Below are 18,718 nucleotides of genomic sequence, written 5' to 3'. Positions count from 1 at the left end.
TAAGTTAAACAGGCACAGAGGATCCCTGTGAATCCTAGCAAATGATGCAGCCTGGAAGCTGGGGGCAGGGCCACGCTGCCCGAACTGGTTGGTAGATGGGGATGGCTGCGATGCGGCATCCCAGGGAAATGGAGTGGGCTTTGTGACATGGCTGTGGGTGCACAGGGCAGAACAACCTGGGCCCTCCATAAAACAACAGCCCAGATGTGCCCTGTGGGTGGAAGGGTGCATTCCCCATCTCTGAAAATCCACATATTTTCTAGGTAAAGAGAGCTGAGGCTCAGACACAGCCACCATACCCTCTGGTGCTTTGCACTCAGGTGGCAGTCATGGCAAAAACTGCATCTACACCTAAGGACTTAGAAACCTCAAGGGCCACACGGAGACTTGTCTACATCCTGAGGCAGATAGGATCCTACTGTAATGGTTCCTCAGGGAACTTGTCTGCCAAGACAAATAAGGAGTTGGATTTTGGCTCCTACCAGGGACAGGGCAGTTCCTCATACTTCCCTGACCCCACTTCCAGTGTGCATAAACGAGGCAGAGCATACAGTGGCACAGAGCAGTTGAGTGATTGGCCCACTGAGGGGGATGGTGGCCCACATATTTTGGGCTGGAATGCAGCCCCTGGCCATGGTGTTTAGAGGACATGATGCCCAATCCTGCCTGGTCAGTCTGCAACATCTGACTGCAGCATCGTGCAGGACAGTGACAAGCCAGCCCAGAGAAAAGAGAGCTGCACCTGACCCAGTGTTGGGTGTAGGAGCGAACTGCTTACCGACATGCCCTGGGAGCAGCACAGATAAGGTCTCCAATGGAGGGCCTCTGGAAAGAGCAAGATGAGCTTCCAAATCAGGATGAATACAGAAAGATTTCACATTAAAAGTACAGAGTCTCCAGGAGGACACTGACCACCCCCTTGTTTTAATCTGTTTTTCCAGTTCCATTTTCAATTACCCTCCTAACTTCTACGTCATCTGCAATTATATATACCCCCACTTTAATCCCTTTGAAATTTTTGAAAATATTTTATTATTATTATTTTTCAAAACTCTGTTTCAACTTGCTTTAATATTACTCATTATACAATGTCTTCAAACCTTTATTTCTCCCTTCTTATAGTTCTTTCTCTCTCTCTCTCTTTTCTCTTTTGTAAGTTGTACTGCTACATAGGCATTAGGTAGATAAACTCCTTTATGACCAGAGTAGATAACTGAAACTCCAAAAACCAAAATGCCAGAGAGGGAGGAGCAAGCTGAAGAAGCAGAGAAACCATTCCCAATTAAAACAACAAGAGAAATCCCCTGAAAGAATGATCAGTGAAATAGACAATGATATCCAAATAGATCTAGATTTCAAAAAAGGAGTGATCAAAGTACTGAAGGAAATAAAAGAGATAGTGTTTAGAGATATAAAATATGTCAAAAATGAAATGGAAGATATACAGAAGAGCAGAGAATAATAGGTAAACACATTAACTGAGATGAGGAATGATCTAAAGGCATCGCAAATCTGACTAGATAACACAGAGAAATGAATTAGTGACTTAGAAGACAGTACAATAGAAAGCACCCAATCAGAAGAGCTACAAGAGAAACAATGAGAAACAAATGAAAAAAGCATAAGGGACTTATGGGATAATAGAAAGCATGCCAATCTTGGCTTGATAGAAGCCCCAGAAAGGGAGGAAAGATCAAAGGGGATTGAAAAGATGTTTGAAGAATTCATGACTGAGAACTTCCCAAACTTAAAGAAGGAATCAGATATACAAGTACAGGACGTTCAGTGTGTTCCAAACAAGAAGAACCCAAATACACCCATACAAAGACATATAATTATGATGGCCAGAGTCAGGGATAAAGAAATGATCCTAAAGTAATAAGAGTAGAGCAAAGAGTGAGTTACAATGGAATCACCATAAGGTTCCCAGCTGATTTCACTACAGAAATACTACAGGTCAGAAGGGAGTGGCAAGATATATTCAAAGTACTGAATGAAAAAAATGATATACTGTAGGATACTTTGACCAGCAAGTCTACCCTTTATGGTAGAAAGAGACATTAATAATTTCACAGACAAGAAAAAGATTCAAGAGTTTAACAACTCTAGACCATTGCTAACAGAAATATTGAAATGTGTTCCCTGTAAAGAAAAGAAGCAGGATGCTACAGAAATGTGAAGCTCACAGCTGGAAAGGTGATAATTCATGAATTACAAACAAAATAAACACAAAATTTTTAAACAAGACATACAAATCATTGAGAGTGGGAGAGTGTGGCAGGAAAATAGAGAATTTTTTTTTTGGTCTTTCCTTTCAAAATTTTAGTTCTCGGTTACTATCATTTTAATAAAAGCAGTTATAATAAAGGTCTATAAGACATAAAAAAGGGTGACAAGAAGACAAAAACTTACCAGGGAGTCACTAAAACTGAATAAAATTCATGATAATACAAAGGAAAATTACAAAACCATAAAAGGAAGATGAAAGGAACAAAGAGGAAATACTAAATTAAATGGAAATTAAGGTTAAAATGGCAATAAACTCAAACCTATCATCAAATAATGTAAATGTTAAAGGACTAAATGCTCCAGTCGAAATTCATAGAGTTGCATGCTGGATAATAAAGCAAGAACTTTCAATATGCTGCATACAAGAGACCCACTTCAGAGAGAAGCACACAAATAGATTGAGAGTGAAAGGATGGAAAAGGATATTCCAAACAAATGGAAAAGCCAAAAAAGCAGGTGTTGCAGTACTGATTGCAGACAAAATAGTCTTTAACACAAAGGCCATAAAGTAAGATAAAGAAGGACATTATATAGTGACTGAAGGAGTGATAAAATATGAGGATAGCACACTCGTTAATACATACGCACCAAATACAGGAGCACCTCAGTACATAAAATAATTACTAACTGATATAAAGGGGGATTTATATTTGGAGATTTCAACACTGCATTAACATCACTGGACAGATCATCGAGACAGAAAATAAATTAGGCAACAGAAAAGTTAAATAATACAATAAAAATAATAAACTTGGTGCATATCTTCAGAGCATTGCACCCCCCAAAATAGGATAAACATTCTTTTGAAGTTCACGTGGAATATTTTCCAGGATTCATGATGTACTTGGGCACAAAAGAAACTTCAGCAATTTTAAGAAGATAGTAATTACCTCAACCATCTTTACCAAACACAATGCCATGTAGCTATAAATCAACAACAGAGAAACAAATGATAACAAAAGGAAAACATGGAGATTAAACAATATTTTATTATAAAACCAATGGTTCAATGAAGAAATAAAAGCTGAAATGAAAAAGTACCTTGAGATTAAAGAAAATGAAAGCAAAACCACACAACATTTAGGGGACACAGCAAAAGCAGTGTTGAGAGGGGAGTTTATAGTGATACAGGCCTTCCTCAAAAAAGAACAATCACAAATAAACAATTTAACCCACCAGCAGAATGCACTAGAAAAAGAAGAACAAAAAACCCCAAAAGGCAGCAGAAGGAAGGAAATCATAAATATTGGGGAAGAAATAAGTAAAATAGAGATTAAAATCACCGTAGGGAATACGCAATGAATGCAAAAACTAGTTTTTTGAAAAAATAAGTAAAATCAACAAACATCTGTCAAAACTCCAATAAAAGAAAAGAGAGAGAGCAAAAATTAGCAAAATAAGGAAGGAGAACGGAGAAATAACAACAAATAAAAAAGAAATACAGAATATCATTTGAAAATATAATGAAAAATGTATTGAAAAAACTGTATAACCTAGAGGAGATGGGAAAGTTTCTGGAAACATACTGCCCACCAAGACTGAAACAAGAAGAAACTGAACCCTTGAACAAGCAGAGCACTAGAAATGAAATCAAAATAGTAATGTAAAACCTCCCTACAAATAGCAATCCAGGATCGCACAGATTCACTGAGGAATTTTACAAAACATATAAAGAAAAACTCATATCAGTCCTTCTCAAACTCTTCCAGAAGATTGAAAAGGAAGGAATATTCCCAAAGTCATTCTATGAAGCCACAATCTCCCTGATACCACAACCAGGCAAACACACTACCAAAAAAGAGGATTATAGGCCAATATCACTTATGAACACAGGCACCAAAATCCTCACCAAAATAGTAGCAAATAGAATACAACAACACAGATAAAAGATTATACATCATGATCAACTGGGGATAATGCCAGGGACACAGGGGTGGTTCAACATACACAAATCAATCAGTGAAATGCAGCACATCAACAAGAGAAAGAACCAAAACCACATGACCATCTCAATAGATGCAGCAAAACCATTTGATAAAATTCAACACGCAAGTATGATAAAAAAAATCTCACCAAAGTGGGCATAGAAGGAACATATTTCAGAATCATGAAAGCTATAGAAAACAAACTTACATCCAACATAGAATACAATGGTGAGAAAGTCAAAATTTTCCAACTAAAATCTGGGGCAAGGCAAGGGTGCACACTATCACCACTCTAACACAATATAATCTTGGAAGTCCTAGCCACAGCAACCAAACAAGAGAGACAATTAAAAGGGACGCAAATTCGCAAGGAAGAGGTAAAAGTCTCACTATATGCAGATAATATGTTACTATATATAGAAAACCCTACAAGATCCAGATAAAAACTACTGCAGCTGATCGAAGAATTCACAAAGGTAGCAGGTTACAAGATTTAGGTTCAAAAATCTGGCATATCTTTACGCTAATAATTCAGATAATACTATAGAGGTATAGTCAACATGACAGCAATGTTTCTGTAGGAAAACAGACATATAGGCCAATGGAACAGAATAGAGAACCCACAAATGAACCCACAAACTTTTGGTCATTTAATCTTCAACATAGGATGCGAGAAAATACAATGGAATTGAGACAGTCCATTCAGAAAATGTTGTTGGGAAAACTGGACAGCAGCATGTTAATCAATGAAGCTAGAACACTCCCAATGAAGCTAGAACACCATACACAAAAATAAAATCAGAATGGATCAAAGACTTAAACATAAGACAAGGTATAAAAAACCTCCTTGAGAAAAACATAGGCAAAACGTTTTCCGACATACGTCTCGAAAATCTTCTTGTAGAAGAAATAAAAACAAGAATAAACAAATGAGACCTAATGAAACTTACAAGCTTCTGCACAGTACAGAAACCAGAAGTAAAACAAAAGACAACCTATGGAATGGGAAAATAGTTTGCATATGAAACCGACAAAGGCTTAATCTTCAGAGTATATAAGCAGCTCATCCTACTGTAAAAGAAAAAAAAAACAACACCATCCAAAAATGGGCAGAAAACCTAAACAAACGATTCTCCAAGGAAGACATACAAATGTTCAAAAGGCACATCAGGAAATGCTCAGTATCACTGATTATCAGACAAATACAAATCAAAACTACAGTGAGCTTTCAACTTACACTAGACAGAATGGCCATCATTCAAAAATCCACAAATGACAAATGCTGGAGAGGCTGTGGAGAAAAGGGAACCGTCCTTCACTGCTGGTGGCAATGCAGTTTGGGACAGTCACTGTGGAAAACAGAATGGAGATTCTACAAAAGCCTAGGAATAGACTTTCCATATGACACAGGAATCCCGCTCCTGGGCTTAAATCCAGAAGGAACCCTATTTCAAGACGACACTTGAACCCCAATGTTCATAGCCAGCACTATTTGCAATAGCCAAGACATGGAAACAGACTAAATGTACAGCGACATTTGACTGGAAAAAGATGTTGAACATTTATACAAATGAATACTAGTCAGCCATATAAAACAACAACCTAACGCAATTTTCAGCAACATGGATGGTCCAGGAGAAAATCAGTCTAAGTGAAGTAAGCCAGAAAGAGAAAGAAAAATACCATATGAGATGGCTCATTATTGGAATGTAAAAACAAAATGAAACAAAAACAAACAGCACAATTTCAAAACAGAAATAGACTCACAGACATAGAATACAATATTTTGGTTGCCAAGGGGGCAGAGGGCGGGGAGAGATAGACTGGGAGGTCAAAATTGTAGAATAGATAAACAGGATTGTACTGTACAGGACAGGGAAATGTATAAAAGATCTGACGGCAGCTCACAGAAGAAAAAATGAGACAACAAATGTATATAAGTTCATTTTAACTGAAAATTTGTGCTCTACGATGGAATTGGAGACAACTTTGTAAAATGACTGTTAACCAATAAAAAAAGTAAAAAAAAAGAAAAAAACATGATCCTAAATATTACAGGTGCAAATATAAATTATAGAGGAAAAATAATTCTTCAAAACTGTAGTAAAACAGAAGATTTTGTTTTATGTTTTATTTTTAAGATAAGCAAAATCAGAAAACCTCTAGCCAGGTGCATCATGAAGGAAAGAGAGATGCTTCAAAGAAATAAAGTCAGAAATAAATAAGAGAAATAACAATTGTTACCTCAGTTATACAAAAAATGTTCATTTTGTTAACACATATTTGCCAATAAAATGGACAAATTAGAAGAAATAGACAAATGTCTAGAAAGAGGCAGATATAAGGAGAAACAAATAATTTGAACAAACTGTTTCTAGAAGAAAGATAGAATCTGCATTTAAAAAAATTGTTGAATAGAAGTGCAGATATAAACAGCTCCCGTGGAGCAATGTACAAAAATGCAAAGCAGAACTTATACTCTTCAGACTAATCAAAAATTGTGAAGGTGTGGGAAACTCTCAAATTAATTATATAAAGATTTCATCACACTGATAGCAAAGTCAAAAACAAAGTATGGGCAAAGACAACTTCTAGCAAATATATTTGATTGATTTAAATGCAAATATTCTACAAAATATTATTAGCAAACTAAACCCAGCAAAACCAAAAATGAATCATACACCATGATCAACTTGGATTATTTGCAGGGTCACAAGAGAGGTTCAACATACACAAATCAATCAGTTTGATAAACCACATTAACAAAGGTAAAAGAGAAAACGACGTGGTTATCCCAATAAACCCATCAAAAGCATTTCACATAATTCAACATTTATTAATTAGAACAGTGACAACAACAACACAAGAACAACAACAGCAACAACAACAATAGAAACCTCTTACCAAAGAAAGATTCTGGAAATATATCTCAAAATATCTAAAGTCATTTATTACAGAAATATATACAACATAATATGCAAAAGTTAAAAACTGAAAGCCAAATTAAGGAATACGACAAGGATACCCACTCTCACCATTTCTATTAAACACAGTATGGGATGTCCTAGCAACAGCAATCGGAATAGAAAAAAATTTATTCAAGTTGGATTGAATGAAGTAAATCTGTTATTAATTTAGATTGAGATAATTATCTATATAGAGAACGCTAAATATTCTCCACACCAGAACAACTAAAACTAATAAAGGCATTTAACAAAGTTGCCTGATTCATGATTAATAAACAAAAACTGTCACATTTCTTTACACTAAAAATGAAATATTCCATAATTTTAAAAAATCCATATGAAATCAGATCAAAAAATGAAAAACCTAGGAAAAAACAAAGATAATAAAATCAAAAGGACACTGATAAATAAATTTGAAGATGATGCAAAGAAATGGAAAGAAATCTCAAGGTCTTAGTTTAGAGCAATTAATATTGTTAAACTATACATACTACAAAATATGTCTACAGATATAAAGTGATTCAGATCGAACTACATCATATTTTCCACAGAAATAAAAACAGTCCTATGATTTGTATGGAACAGCAAAAGAACTAGAACTGCAAAAGAAACAATCAGGTAAAAGAACAATGTTGGAGGCATAACCCATAACCCTCCCAGATCTCAGACTATAATACAAAATTACAGTAATCAAAACAGCACAATACTGGAAAACAAACATCTTTATCACTGGAACAGAATGCAGAGGCAGAAATAAAACATCACACCTATGGTCAACTAAACTATGACAAAGGAAACAAAAATATACAATGCCTAAAAGACAACCTTCAGCAAGTGATGTTGAGAAAGCTAGATATCTGCATGTAAATCAATGAAATTAGAATACTCTCTCACACTGTACAAATATAAACTCAAAATATTTTAAATATCTGAATCTAATACATAACACAATAAAACCCCTGGAAACTAACATAGGCAAAACAATAGATAAATTGTAGAAAAATTTTCCTATGTCACTCTCCCAAGCTGAAAACAATAAAAGCAAAATAATCAAATAGGTCCTAATTAAACTTAAAAGCTTCTACACAGCAAAATAATCAGAATGAAAAGATGAACATCCAAATGGGAGAAAACATAAGGAAACCGTGCAATCAACAAAAGGCTAATTTCTGAAATACACAAATCGTTCATACAACTCCATTTCAAAAATCTACAAACAACTCAACCAGAAAATGAGCAGAAGACAATTCTCTAAAAAAGACACACAGATGATAAACAGGAATATAAAAGCATGCTCACATTGCTAATCATTATAGAAAGGCAAGACAAAAATAAAATGTTTTATCTCACACTATTGAGAAGGGTTTTCATCAAAATGTCTACAAATAATAAAGACTTTGGAGGTTGTAGAGAAAAAGGGACTCTCCAACGCTGTTGATGGGAATGAAAATTGTTGCAACCACTTTGGAAACAGTATGGAATTTCCTTTAAATAATAAAGATAGATCTATCATTTGACCCAGCAAACCCACTCCTGGGCATATAAAAAATAAAACCTGAAAACAAAGAATACTAGGGTAAAACATAAGAAGTACACTTGACTTCATTTGATTCTTCTCACTGGCAAGGGAAGCAGAAGCAAAACTAACAAAAGATGATTGTATCAGTCTAAACAGATTTACACTGCAGAAGAAATGATCAATAAAATAAAAAGTCAACCAACACAATGGGAGAATATATTTGCAAATGATATTTTACAATCAAGTGTTAATATCCAAAATATATGGCAAAGTCATACACAACCACAACAAAAAAGACCAAACAATACAATTAAAAAAAATGTCCATAGGAACTGAATAGATTGATCTGAATCAATTTTCTGTAGAAAGCATACACTTGGCTATATGACACATGATAATGTGTTCAGAGTTATAAATTATTAGGAAAGTCATAAGCCAAAAATGAGACAAGACCTCACAGTTCTCAGAAGGCTCTCATCAAAAAGAAAAGAAATATATGTTGGTGAGATTGAGGAGAAAAGGGAACGCCGTGGAAACTCTTGATAGGAAGGCAAAGTGTTGATTCCATTGCATATATACATCAATTTTCTTCATTCATTTTTCTGTCAAGGAATATTGTGTTTGTAGGCCCCTGTCTGAAGGCTCTAGAGTATAAGCCCATGGGCTGAACTGATAAACAAGTAGTGAGGAATGTCTCATATCCAGGCTGGATAAGAAATGGCATAATCAATGTATCCAGTATGGATGGCTGGAGAGCCTATGCTGGGTAAGATCTTCAGAGGAGGACAATCTAAGACAGGCACAGCTGCCTGGATAAGAGATGGCCTACTTAATGAAGATCCGTGGTGAACTTTAAAACAATCCTTTATCATTTAACATCCTGTGCTTACTGCAGGAGTATGGGGACATAAATAGCTTAAGATTATTATCATTGTTAAAACTTAGATGATATGTGAAGCATTGTACATGTCCTATATAAACCCTTTTTCTTAGAATCAATAAACACAGAACTGCTTCGCTTCTCTCCACAAAGTGTTTGTGTGTATATTATACCGTGCCACTGAAAGGGTTAATTTAATTTGTTGAGAGTATCTTAAAAGGATGTTGCATTAATACAATGCTCTTTTTGCACCTATTGAGATGGTTATGTGAGTTTTATTTCTCATTCTATTAGTGAGGCATGTCACCTTTATTGATTTGAATATTTTGAAGTATCCTTAAACCCAGGGATAAATCCCTTAAATCATGTATGTGTATGATAAGTTAAATGTGTTGTTGAATTCATTTTCCTTCTGTTTTGTTGAGAATTTTGGCACATATGTACATCAGGGATAATAATCTATATTTTGCATATAATGTCCTTTCTAGCATTGTTATGCAAATAAAGCTGGAATCATAAAACAAGTTTGGATTCTTTCACCCCCTTCAAATTCTTAGATGGTTTGGGGAAGTATTGGTGAGAAAGGTTCTTCAAATATATCACAGATTTCACCAGCAAATTCATCTTGTAAATATTTTCTGGCTTGGGAGGTATGGATTACTAATATACTCATACACATTTGTGCTCTATTTAACTTTCTAATTTCTTCTTGATTCAGTATGTGAAGACATATATTTCTGGGAATTTGTCTTTAGTTCTAGGTCATTCCAAATTGTTGGGTATTGGTAATTTCTTATGATGCTATGCATCTCTATAACATCAGTTGTAATATCTTCTCTTTCATATCTAATTTTATTTGAGTTTTTATTTTCTTAGCCAACCTAAATGTTGTTCCAATTTATGTTTAAAATAAACGGGCTTCGTTTTTTTTTATCTTTTAAATTGTTTCCCTTCTTATTTGCCTTACTCTCATTCATTCAATTTTCTTCTTCATTCTGTTTTCTCCTAGATTCTTGATGTGTAAAGTTAAGTACTGTGAATCTTTGTATTTCTTTTATTATTAAATACTATTTATTTATTTATTTATTTATTTACTTAATTATTTACGTATTTATTCATTTACTTATCATTGAAGTACTGCCATTTACAATGTGTCAATCTGTGGTGTTTAGCAATGTGTCCCACTTCATGCATATATTTGTGTGCTTATTAAACTTAACTTCACAATATTTAACATACTGCCCTGTGTGATACAAATGAAATTTTGAAAACATCTATTTTTATATATAGTGGATAACATTTATAACTCTACAACTCCCAAATATATCCTCTCCAAGCCCCTTTTAGCAGTAACCATAAGATTATTAAGTAGATCTGTTAGTGTGTTTCAGTTTTATAGATGAAATCATAGTGTTCTCATCCAAATTTTTTTTTAAGGTTCTACATATATCATGTCATGTATTATTCTTCTTTCTCTTTCTGGCTTACTTCAATTAGAATGACACAATATGGGGACATCCATTTTACTGCAAATGTCATTGTATTATCATTTTTTATGGCAGAATATTATTCCATTGTGCACATATGGCATAAATTCTGTATACTGTTATCTGTTGATGGACAATAACGTTGCTTCCATATCATGGCTATTGTATATAGCACTGCTAAGAAATTTGGGGTGCAGGTGACATTTTGAATTAGGGTTCTCTTTGATATATACCCAGAAGTGGGATTGCTGGATCTTATGTTAATTCTATTTTTATTCTTTTGAGGAATCCTCATCCTGTTTTCCACAGTGACTGCACCAAACTACATTCCTACTGACACTGTAGGAGGGTTCCCTTTCTCCACAGCTTCCCCAGCATTTATTGTCTCTGGACTTTGGATGATGGCCATTGTGACTATCGTGAGGTGATACTTCATTATAGTTTTGAATTGCCCTTCTCTGATAATGATAGCGAGCAATACTTTTTTCATATATCTGTGTGTCATTTGTATGTCTCTAATGGAGAATTGCTTGTTTAGGACTTCTGCCCATTTACGGATTGGCTTCTTGTTTTTTTTAAGTATTATTATTAGGTTGTATGAATTCTTTATATTTTGGAAATTTAGCCTATGTCAGTTGCATCACTTCTAAATATTTTCTTTATCCTGTCGGTTGTAATTTTGCTTTGTTTATGGTTCCCTTTGTTGTCAAAAAGCTTATATATTTAATTAGGTCCTATTCACTAATTTTGATCTTACATCCATTACCTGGGTAGTCTGTTCTAGGAGATCATTGCTGCGATATATCTCAGAGTGTTTTGTGCATGTTTCCTTCTAGGAGATTTACTGTGCCTTGACTTACATATAATTGTTGAAGTCATTTTGAGTTTATTCTTGTGTATGGAGTGAAGGAGTGTTCTAAATCCATTGCTCTGATGCTGCTATCTAGTTTTCCCAACACCAGTTGGTGAATAGATAGAGCAACCAGATATAATCTCTCACACCTATGATCAATCAACCCATGAAAAAGGAAGTAAGAGTATAAAATTAAGAAAAGACATTCTCCTCAATAATTACTGCTGGGGAGACTGAACATGTAAAAGATAGATTAAAATATTTCCTCACATTGTATACAATCCATGAGCACAGAATATCTTTCTATTTATTTTGTTTACTTATATTTTTTGCACCTGTAATATATAGATCTATGTTTAGAAATTTTATTTCACTTATCAAATTTATTCCTATTTTATTCTTTTTGGTATAAATTTACACACAATTGTTTTGCTAAATTCTCTTTCTGATAATGTGTTGTTACTATAGAAAAATGCAACAGATATTTGTGTGTTGATTTTATATTCTGCAAGTTTGCTAAATTTGTTCATTATTTCAAACAGTCACTGAAGGGGTCTATGGAGTTTTCTATCTAGGCATAATTATGTCATCTGTAAAACCTTCACTGATTTATTACAAGTTTGATGAATTTTATATTATTTCTTGACTAGATGTTCTGGTTAGGACTTCTAGTAGTGTAATTAAGGACTTCTGAAAATGAGCATCTTTAACTTATTACTGGACGAGAGGAAAACTTTCCTGTATGTTAACATTGAAATTGAAGTAAATAATGGGTTTTTAATATATGGCTTTTATTATGCTTAGTTACATTCAATCTAGAGTGAATTTAAGAATATTTTTATAAAAATGTTAAGATCAGACCAGTCAATAATTTTCCTAAATATTTTGAGGTTTTTTTGAATTCTTTTTTTTAATGGGATGGTATCACATATATTCATTTGTGAATGTTAAATAATATTTATGAATCAGGACTAAATCCAACAAAACTACAGTTTATAATACTTATAATGTGCCATGGATTCAGGTTGCTAATATTTACTTAGAATGGAACTTACAGATATTGAAGGAAAAATTTACATTGTAGCTTGAGGGTACATTTATTTGTTTAAAAAATTTTATCTTTCATTTTGAATTTGGCCTCTGTTTAATGGAATTTATTTCTAAATAAAGAATATAACTTTTGGTAGAACTGGATTTACTACAGATTACTGACACAGAATATAGCTATTATTTATAATTAGTGAACAAGACACTTGCCATAAAATGCCGTATTATACTAACAATGCCAACTGTTTCAAGACTGAGAAAAATATTGCTTCCTAAAATGTATTACCTAGTCTTTTCCAACCCAGCCTTCATATGCAGTTATATCTTTGTTTTTTGATTGTTTGTTTGTTTGCCCCTTAATGGAGGTAATGCTTATTGAACCCAGGATCTTGTGCACAAGTCCATTTATCAACATCATTTTGGAACATTTAAGAAAAGCCACAAGTGCATGGATTATAAAGATGACAAGATATTTTATTACTTCTAGGGAACGATAAACCTCTGAGTGAAAGAATGGCAAAAATAAACATTTGTAAATATTCAATAAGCTTGTTTCTTTTGCAATTTTAAAGTAGAATATTAAATTACATTTGTTTCAATTATAGCACTGAATTTCAATTTTAAACAATAATTCCACTTTGGGATTTCTTAAATTTGATTGATTATTTTAATCTAATTTTATTTCATAAATATTAAAAATTTATATATAAACATAACAAATAAACTGATATTTATTCTTCTCATGTTTTGAATATAGAGCTACTTATTCTAAAGTACACAGATAAATACATACTTCCATTCCCAAATCAAATTATTTTTCACTTTAATTACAAATGATGATGAAATTGTTATACATTTTCTGTACAGGTTTTACACAAATTTCACTTTAAATTCCAAAACTTTAAAATTATTTTATATATTTTCTGCATTATTTATACTCTGATCACAAATCTGTCATAAATTTGTGTTCAAAACTATGGACATTGTTTTTAATTAAAAGACTCAAATATTTAATTGTTTAAAAAGCTTTTGTGAGGATAATATTTGCAGATCACAGTATAAAAATAAGCATTCTATATGTTTCATTTTAACTGAATGAATGAGAAGTAAACACTGGCTGAAAGTTACACTTGAGTTGATAGGATACCAGTCGTTTTGTGATGTCACAGCTACTCAGGTTGAGAACCATTGTGGTTGCCTAGCACTTTATTTGTTCAGGCCTGCCAAAGCAGTATTTGAAGCTGCAGTGCTCAAAATCATGCAGATTAGAAAAGTAGCTGCAGAAAAAGTTATATGAATTGGCATATGTTTCTTCAGAAATTCAAGATGTGTCATGTAAAGATAGACCAACTGCTTCAGGAAAATCAGGTAGATCTCTATTTTGTGATCAATCTCTGGGGACTTGGACGTGAGGTCTATGATTGAAGAAAATGCTTCTCAGAATTTGTCTGAAGAATCCTTGATAAAAAGGCCATGTTACACACGTTGTCCCTGAACCAGATGAAGATAATTATTTTCGTTCCCTGACATTTCCCAGAAAACTCTGGAAAATGGCTGGGAGTGACCAATTTAAATCCATCTGGTGGGATGATAATGGAACTTCCATAGTGATTGGTGAAGATGTCTTTAAGAAGGAAGTTTTTTTAAGAAATGCCCCTTTCAGAATATTTGAAACTGGAAATATGAAAAGTTAAGTTAGACAGCTTAATCATTATGGATTTAGTAAAGTACGACAGAATATTTAAAGATCTGCTTGTCTAGCTGTCTTTCTGACAGAAGAAAAGGAAGTCTCTGTTTTAAGCAAAGTATTCAGAAACTTTAGTTACCACTTGGTAACGTATATATAAAATTTTATTTTGTGCATCAATCTATGGTAATATAAATGTAAAGCTAAATTTGAAAATTGTATAAAACTACTAAGGCTAAAATGCTTAATTTTTCTAAAAAATGATGACAGTGCCTTATGTATTCATATTATAAGAAACTTTGCTGGCAACTATGAATCTAAGCAGAAATCTAAATAAAGGTATTAAAGCTGCTTTTCAAAAGTGGCATTCACCGTTACTGCAAATTCTAACTTCTTAAATTTGATGACTGTACTATTTAAATGTGTATTTTCCAAATAAGGAACTTCAAAATGTCAGCAATATTCATATTTTGATGATATTACCTTTGGATAGTAAACGTGAAATCTGAGGTTTTATATGTTATGCTTATTGTAGTGTTGTCTTTTGGTTAAAATTCTTACTAAAATCTTTCTACTTTGGTTGTAGCTGCAGTTCTATCATCATCCAAATTTTAAACGAGGCTGTCCCCAGATTTTAGTGAGAATAAAAAGAAGAGTTGGGATTAAAAATGCCTCTCTGGTGTCTTCATTGGCTGAAGATTTCAACAAGAAGCACTATAAAGCAGGGGGTAATATGGATAATCATAATTCTGGTTTTGTGGCTGACACTAGTGGAGAAAGTTCATTTTTACCTTCTGCAAATTTAAACATGCCTCTAATAAGGGAGCCCTCTTCTAGCCACATAGTTGGTGATACAAATACCTCGATAAGAGGTGATTTTTCTCCTCCATCATCAATGTCAGTTAGACCCTCAGAACAAATTGCAGTGGATCAATGTTCTATTTTAAATGAGTTGAACACTGCCCACAGGCACTCTCAAAGCAGCTACACTGAAGCAAATGGCCGTGTTGTGAACTTCATTACAACTACAAATTCTACTTCTCAGTACAGCATTTTATCTCCTATACAGAGGAATTATATTGGACAGATGTTGGAGCATTCTAGTTTTCCAAATATATATCATAACATATCTGCCAATGAAGGGAGTTTTTCTAAACTTCAACCAGGGAGAAACCCACGGTTTCCAGTGACAGTGATAGCTGATACATCAGCTACCTCTCTTTCAAGGACAATTCATCAGACACCTTCAATATATGAACGTCATCCTAATCACAACTGATCTACCAGCGGACTACCAGATTATGCAGGATAACAAAGATTAAAAGTGAGGTTGGCAAATGTCAACAAATATCTGCAATTTTCTTATTTGAACAATAAACATAGATGTGTACCTGTATTTACCTTATTTTTTTAAATAGTGTTAAGTGTTAAATGGGAGACTATGTTACTATTCTAAGAAAAAATGAGATATTTGATTGATATGAACATTTGATGGAAAAATATGGGAGTTAATTTAAATATTTTCTTGTAAGGAAGAAGAGAAAATGCAAGAATTTGGAAAAAGACTAAAACATGGAGAGAGGGAAAAGTTCTAAGTGGTTTCTGGTTCATCCTGGAAAGTATGAAAAGTGTTAAGTTAGGATGTGTTACAACAGAAGATAAATGCAGGACCCGGCCCAGGGATCATGGTCTTTATTATGTCATCCCTGGAATCATAAAGGTCACATGATATAGTCTCAGATGGCACAATCAGCATTTGGTAGAATTTATGAAGTAATTTTATCTATGGTCTTCTTTGTGTTGTTCTCAAAGCATTCCAATTGGTGCTTTCATTTCCTCCCCTCAAGATTCTACACTATATTTTCTTTTTGATAATTTATCTTGCATTTATTTTCCAGCCAAAGACAAGCTAACTTCCTCAGGGTGGCACTTAATGCCTTTTCAAATCTAAGCAAACAAACTCAACTTTGTTTACTAATTTCTTTATAAATCTGGACTCTGCCTACCTTGGCATATCTATATGATTCACTGTATCTTGAGATATATCCAGGCAAATGCTTGTCAACTATGTTAGCTGGAACCTCACCACTTTGCTCCAGCTCATCCTTGGGCTTTGGGTGTCCTCCTTTTACCTACTTAGACTTTCCCAGTCTCAGTTCAGAAACTACCTCCTTCAGATGTTTTCTGTCTGTCCCCCTTTCCTTGTCTAACTTGGATACCAGCACAGTAAACACAGCACATGCCACAAGATGCATATTAGAATTTAGTGAATGAAAAATACATGTTGACTTTAAGCAAAATCTACTTTCCTGAAACAACAAAACTCTCATGGTATTCAAACTATTTCGTTTTGGTCTTTATTCTTCACCACAAACTAGCTCTTTTCATAGCCCAAGGACTAGTCACTCAAGACAGTAATTGGAGGTAGATACAGGAGACAAAGTATTATTTTCTTATCCATTCATGCCTCCAGAGGCCTAAAGCATTCCATTCTCATTTTCTTCATTATTTCCTGTCTCTTCATCACCCACCCAACCCAAAATATTTGATTCTCTTACCCATACTAATAACTATACTGCATTCTAATTAATTTACTTCTTAGAATCAGAGATTTGTCCAGAAGAGACAGTGATATTGCAAATATTTAATGTAGGTTTATGCACCCCCCCATAACTTGTGCCTTTCTAACCTTCACGCAGGAAGAATCTAAGAGGTACTAGGACCTTGGTTGGGGTGATCGTATTCAGTAACAAAATTGCAATCTAAAATGTGTGGACTAGAAGTAGGTGAGGGTGGTGGAATTAAAAATTTGTCCAAATGCATGAGTACCAATTTTCTGCAGATATTAGGAAATATAAAATATTCATGGAAGACTTTGACTATTTCCCATTAATTTAAAACAAAAGGTGAAGCATTTTCAGAATGTGAAATGCCCTGAAGTGATGGAAAAATTGTAGGCAACGTCAGTGTCTAAGGTTTCTGCTCATAATCATGCAGAAAGTGTCAGCTGATAAGACTGGAATGACAACATTGATTCCTGAAAATATGTCACCAGTTGTAAAGAAAGCCTTTGATAATGTGGAGAAAGGGCAAATGGGCCAGGGTAAGATCTTGCAAAATCCCACCAATATGTCCTTTACCAAGAGAAGAAAAGAGGCCACTTGAAGCAGGAGAGTTTTGTCTGGACAGCAGTGGTTTTTCCTACAACAGAAACATCAAGCTGTTAAGTTTGTCAGCACAACTCTGATGGTGGCTACGTTGTTGCTTGCATTAGCAGTCTGTGGTTCAGATGGGCTGTTTCAGCAGCTATTTTCCATCTCTCTTATCAGACAGTGGGTCTTAATGTGATCATCTGAACAAGGTTCTATAATAAGTCAAAAACTACACTTTACTCTCAAAATTAGAAATCCTAAAGATGAATATTGTTTGTCCAACTGTAGTTTTCTACCTGGGAAAATCTCGACTATTGGCAAAAGTACAAAAGTTGGCTGATGCTTTGAAAACTATTCTCTGAGCTCTGCCTACAGAACTCTTCCCACTAAATACTACAAATCTCTCTACCACTGTGTGTGTGTGTGAAGATGGATTGTTAAGCAGTAACTAAATTTGTCTTAGTTGAGTCATCAGTAAATTATTATTCTGCAACTGGCAGAATCTCTGTGAATTAAGAGTTTCATTGAGCCACCAGATTTTCTTCCGATCAGGGAGAGGTATATTATGTTTCTCCCAGTATATTAATTGTTACCTGTTCATTAAATTCCGAGCTGATGCTAGGGCCAATCAACTGAACCCTTGAATTGGAATGAGGCATATACATTCTCCAGTCCCCAGAGCCCAGCACAGGACAGTGTCTCCTTTTTAATTTAAGCTTACGTCTAATTTCTTTTTTCTTCTAATTCTCATTGTTGACACAACTTATTTTGGCTTTGATCACCCCTTGACTAATTTAAAGGGACTGAACCACTGACTTATTCCTGTTCACCTAGAAATTTGAATAACCTTATTTTTTGTACTACCTGGAATAGAGTGAGCGTAGTCAACATTTTGAAAGCAGTCTTCAGTCCT

The 18,718-nt window shown here is 34.1% G+C and overlaps 1 pseudogene; it reads left to right on the top strand.

Annotated features, from left to right (window-relative positions):
• Positions 1–591: 591 nt before the first annotated feature.
• Positions 592–16,049, top strand: LOC140692874 (heat shock transcription factor, Y-linked-like; annotated as a pseudogene).
• Positions 16,050–18,718: the final 2,669 nt, after the last annotated feature.

The sequence above is a fragment of the Vicugna pacos genome, unplaced genomic scaffold (genome assembly GCF_048564905.1).
Source record: "Vicugna pacos unplaced genomic scaffold, VicPac4 scaffold_18, whole genome shotgun sequence".
In the NCBI taxonomy this organism is placed as follows: Eukaryota; Metazoa; Chordata; class Mammalia; order Artiodactyla; family Camelidae; genus Vicugna; species Vicugna pacos.
This window is presented reverse-complemented; position numbering and strand designations above follow the sequence as displayed.